This window comes from Mustela nigripes, chromosome 13, assembly GCF_022355385.1.
Source record: "Mustela nigripes isolate SB6536 chromosome 13, MUSNIG.SB6536, whole genome shotgun sequence".
Classification (NCBI taxonomy): Eukaryota; Metazoa; Chordata; class Mammalia; order Carnivora; family Mustelidae; genus Mustela; species Mustela nigripes.
In genome coordinates this window covers 9,896,748-9,902,747 of record NC_081569.1, presented here as the reverse complement: position 1 = coordinate 9,902,747, position 6,000 = coordinate 9,896,748, and positions in this window count along the sequence as shown.

The following is a 6,000-nucleotide window of genomic DNA, read 5'->3' as shown; positions in this document are numbered from 1 at the left end:
AGCTGTGGAACATTCTGCAAATGGCATGGTTTCTTCAGGACAGGCTTAGTGTTCTGTCATTTTTCTACACACTTACTGGTACTCTTTCTTTCAGTTGGCTTCAGAGAATTATTCGTACTGAGTCGATGAAACAGGAACCACTTTTTTCCCCCTTAGAACTACAAATTCGAGGGAAGGAAGGCAAAAGAAGGAAGCAACTAACATTTACAGACATTGGATGAGAAAAAGGAGGCTCAGAGAGGTCTCTCACTTGCCCAAGCTTACCCATCTAGTAAATGAGAGAACCAGGATTCGAACCCTGGGGATTTCTAGCTACACATCTCTTTCTCTCTCTCTCTCTCTCTCAATTTCTGGCCTCTCAGTTGATCTACTTTTATAGTTTATGTTTTATAGCTAAATGAAGCTTCCTGTCACTATTTTGTAAATATCTCAGTTAACATCTGAACATAAATCTTCTCTATAGAAATTTCATTTTCTTTTTTTCTTTAAATTAGCCCTGAGCCCAGATTTCAGATTTCAGATTTCCCTCCACATTACACTGACAGTTCCCCTACCTCTTTTTCCTTCAGCAAAAGCCACAAAGTATGTCCTGTCAAGAATCTCAAAATGAAACACACATGCAGCTTCTTCCTCGCATCCTACAAAGAATCACACTCAAAAATTCTATCACTGGGGGTGCCTGGGTGGCTCAGGGGGTTAAAGCCTCTGCCTTCAGCTCAGGTCATGGTCTCAGGATCCTGGGATCAAACCCCGCATCAGGCTCTCTGCTCAGTGGAGAGCCTGCTTCCTCCTCTCTTTCTCTGCCTGCCTCTCTGCCTGCTTGTGATCTCTGTCTGTCAAATAAATAAGTAAAATCTTAAAAATTTTTTTTTATAATTCTATCTCTGTTTTGTTTTGTAAGCCCTCCCTAGGGGATATTGTTCTTACTGTAGAAAGTCAAAACTTGGAGGGGGCTCCCACCCATTTCTCCATGTCTTCTATCTTAAAGATGAGGAAATTGCGATTAAGCAACCTGCCCAAGACGTCACGACCTTTCCCCTCGATCACGCAAGTTAGGAGTAGAGCCATGAATCTCTGGGCTTCCAAACTGAGCTTCTCCTAGTGCATATGACCACCTTTTCATGGATCAGTTGTGCTGGAAAGATTTGCTCTCATGAGCTCATTTAGGGCAGTGGCTACATGTTTTTAAATATGGTTAAAGTCAGGGCCACCTCCCATATGAGGAAGAGCTCCATCTTTGAGTAGATACATTATGAATATAGAAAACACCACTCACTTCTGCATTCTCACTTATAACATCTCATCTTTACAAGTTCCGAGACACACCCTGAGGTTTTGCCCATATGAAATCGCCCAGCAACAGTAAACGGGGAAGGACTCGTTAAATAAGCATGGGTTAAATACCAGTGGTCTGCTAGGATGGTGGTAGGTGTGTCTACGTGAGCATTTAATAAATGTTTGCCAAACCTGATCTAGACAAGTCCCCTACCAAGATTAAGAAAGTCTTTCTATGTCAGGCTAGAGTACATTACACATGGTTGAAGAGTACCCTGGGCTCCCCAGCAAATGTGTTCTGGAATCATCTCTACATTCGGATGCAACTTAAAGAAAAGGGGAAAGATGCACGGTTTTGCAAAAGCGGTCTAATTCCTCTAGACAGAGACTGGGACGAAAGGCTAACCAGCCCTGGAGTTCAAAACTGCTTTGCATCTTCAAGGTAGTTACTGCCCTCTAGTGTTGTAGGAATCAAGCAAACAGTGTCCATGGTAGAATCTGAATCCAACCTCAAAGTATTTCAATTAATGGCAAGTCTCAGCAGCCTTAGGAAGTCCTTGGAAAACACCACCAAAAAAGAGATGCCACACAGAGGGTAACCAGTTGCAGCCACCGAGGTTTCTACACAGCCAACCCACACTGGTACTTCCATACTTCTTAAAATACTGAAATGCTTCTATACTGGATAGAAAAAGCTATTATCTTATGCCTCTCATACCCCACCACCACCCCACAACAAGGACTCTCCCTTGGACACCCCTCCGGAGTTCCCACCATCCAATAATGCTTTGATATTTGGCAAATCAAAGGACCTCCAAGACCCTGACCCAGAGCTATGGGTACAGTGTTAGGCCAGTGTTTGAACCTATCCAGGGATTAAATATTTTAAATGTGACACCTAACTGCTTCTCACCATCTAACTACCTTGATTCTTCATCTGTCCATTCATCATTAAGCAAGGAGTGTCTATTAAATAATCACCGTTCTGTGGCATTCTCTCAACTTAAGATGGCATCTAATTTGGTTAATTGTGTCCTGGTCGTTTGGAAACATCTGTAGTCACTGACAAGTCTACCTCCAGGCTTCTTTGGGAGCAATTCAGTGGGACGATTACACTATACTCTATGCCCAGTGATGAGAGACCAGTCCTTGGCCTCACCTTGTAATAGCTCTTTGGTCTTTGGCGAGTTACTCTGCCTTCAGGTTCCCCATTTCTCAGGGGGAAAAGACCAACACTTACATCATTAGGCTATTATGGCAATTAGAGGAGGTAATATTTATCATATTCCTTGTCATACAGTAAGTCCTCAAGGAGGACTTGCTAATATGTGGATCACAAAGTAGTAGAGGTTAACATTTTCATCACCCATCACCAAATCAAATGTTTCTACTCTTTTAAGACACTGAAGAACAAAAACGCTTAGGTCATCAGAGCAATTCCACTTTCCAGGGATGGTCAGATGGAAAACACTTAAAGACACAGGGAAACTAGAGCGTGAAAAACAGGGAAACAAAAATGGCTCTGGCCACTCCGCACTCGCAGTGTGAGCTCAATCATTCCGTGGACGCATTCTCCGCATGTGGCTCTGCTGACAGATGTATCCCAACAGCTCCAGATGGACATATGGCAGCCATTTATCCAGCCAGTCGTCAAGTCACCGCAACCCTTGGTAATCGGTCCCTCCGCCCATCACACACAGATTTCCTTCTCATGGTTCCCAGCACGTGGCTCTGTGCTCCTTGTGGACATGGGTGGAGGACAGGTCAGTATGACACAGGTCTGTGAAAGACACCTGACTTTTTATCATCTCAACTTGAAGGTGGTCTGCAGAAAGACAGCAGGTTTCCAAAGAAACCCCCTTCCTCCACTGGCTGTGTGTCAGTGTTTTTCATCAAGAGCAATGGTATTAGGCATGCCTTCTATCCCACAAAGTATTCTTTACAGATCTTAGAGCACTTTACAGAGATCAAGAACACCTGGCGAGATTGCCTTTAACTTTCTCCCAGACACCCCTGTTCCAGGAGCAAATTGCCATGGCGGACATCAGTGCCTAACCTCTATGCCTGACAGGCTAGGAAAAGTGTCCCCTCCAGTCAAGGGACTGAAATAGCCACAGTTGTAGCAACGGCTATAGAAAAGATTCAAAACCACTGGCTAAACATCCAGGAAGACCACAGAGTCACTCACATCTGAGTATTTTGACCTCTCCCCCAAAATGGCGTGTCTCTCAGGCCCCTCTACCCCAGCAGGGAATAAAAAGTCTTAATCCTGCATTATTGTTCTTTGGGGCTTGGACTTTCCAAATATAACCTACTACTTTGAAATGGAAAAGGGATTCATAAGCACAAATCTGTATGGAAAGATGCAGCAGGAAACTTCCTAATACCTCAGCCCGCTGTATGTGCGTCACCCATCACATCAAGAACAGAGAAGGGATAACAAAAGATACAGACACTCCCTTCATCCTTCAGGTTTGGGGACCTTTTGGATTCAGATGGAACAAAAAGCTGGGGCCAAACCTCATGCAGAAGAATAACCTTATATACTCCTCCATTCCTGAGGCCAGAAATGGACAGATCAGCTACTTTAATGTTTGACCCCATTTGAAATGTAGCAGAATTGACAAATCTGTGTTTAACTACTTGATCAGGGTTTCACACGTATACATTTTAAAATATCTTTTAGATGTCATCCCTTATAGGAAAATAGCTCCATGGCACGTACATTAAGCAGTCAGAGTTTTCATATCTAGATACTGTGAGGGGTATGTTTTTAATTTTCATATGTCACCAATACCTCTCCCTCTATATGTCCCCATATACCGCCAATGCCTTCCCCAAAATGTAACTTTAAATGTTGAGAGCTATCTTTCAAAATAATGTGTTAAATGTTTTAGATACACATCAATACCCTTTTTACGCTTCACTCGCGGCAGCCTGAGTTCTAACACGCATCTCAGCAATGGAGAATCTATATTGTTTGCAAATCTTTGGGGTACCTGGGTGATGCATTCGGTTGAGCCTTTGACTCTTGGTTTCTGCTCAGGTCATGATCTCGGGGTTGTGAGGTCGAGCCCCAAGTCTGGGTCTGTGCTCAGTATGGAGTCTGCTTGGGATTCTCTCTCTCTCTCTCTCCTTCTGCCCCCCCACTCATGTTCTCTCTCTCTCTCTCTCTCTCCCAAATAAATAAATAAATTCATCTTTAAAAAAATATTTGGTTTATAGATTTTTTCCACTGTAAAATAGGTAGACTGTAGGTTTTTGTAAATTGTCCCTATGAAAATCATTAGTATGAAGACCCCCAGATCAGGATCAGTGATCCACTCCAAACACTTGTTTACCTTGGGTTTCTTGACTCAAACTGACAGCTCTGAAAAGAAGGCTGTATCATAAAACACGTTTTAAAGTTCAGTTTGATCACTTTCAAGTATTTTTGAGATTGATGGAATCTTTTTGTAATTTTTGGGGAGAAACACATTAATAAATAAGAGTCACTTCTAATGTGTCCATCTTTAGCTTACTATATTTTTGAAATCAGTCTTTTGTGAGATAGCTCAAAGTCTGAGTTCCCTGTAAGACATTTTTATGGGTCTTTTGTTCGTGTCCTAATGAAATCACACAGGCTGATTTTGAGAAATCGGAATAACTGAGATTATATATTGTATATAAAAAGTGGAGAATGGGTCAGGGGGTTGAGTGACAGTCGCTGATCTAACAGACGCACCCACACCCCTGGCACAGCAAAATTATCAAATGTGGCAGTCACATTAACTTGGGTAGAGGACAGTCCTTTTCTGAAGGAATAAATATTTATCATCTCTGAAATTTTAAAAATCATTTAAGCCAGCAGAACCAGAGGTGCACGGACAGCTAAGTATGTGTTTCCGGTGAGGTGACAGGGACTCAGCTCGTGGCTCAAAATTTCCAGAATGTGTACTAACAGTCCTACTAGGGAGAGCCCCTCTTCATTTTGTAATTCGCAATGACATAACTTTTATTTCTTCAGTTAACCTTTGTGGATAGCTCTAGTCTCTGTTTCATGTCATCATTAATCTTTTTAGGAACTTCATTGCTGTCACCAAAACCATGCATATAAATTTCCTCCCCATACTTCTGCAAATTAAATAAAATGTGCTTTAGGTTTGCCTCAAATGCCAAAGGATTTATTTCCAAAATATTCCTAAGCCTATGTCTGAACACAGCACACCTAATCACAGAAGCACAAAACATTGGAAGGGGTCAAGGAAGAGGGACCACTTAAAGATAGAGATTTGTGACCATAAGACCCAGGGGACCCATTCTGTACATACATGTTGAATGAGGTCTAAGTAAAGAAATTTATCCCACTCTGCCTTTCTCTCACTTAGAGGAGAAATCTCTTCACCTTTTTCAAGAAACATTTCCAAACCAAGTTCCAATTGATCAGGGTCACACCTAGGTCTTTATTACTTCCCGTGCACCCCTAGATTGGAGAAAGCTTTGAGTAGCAAAGAGAACCAATATAAGGTCTAATGGATTATAATATGCCACAAATATATTTACATCTGTAAAAATCATTACATCGTGGAAACAGGTAAAAAAGCTCATCAGCCCCAGGTGAAACTATGTCCACCCTCTGGTGACCCTAGGGAATTATTAGAGGCCTACAAAGAGACATGGGCCTGTCAGTTCAAGGCCTGAGTGAAACCAAGCAGTTTCTAAGGAAAGGGGTAGTTTTATTGATGT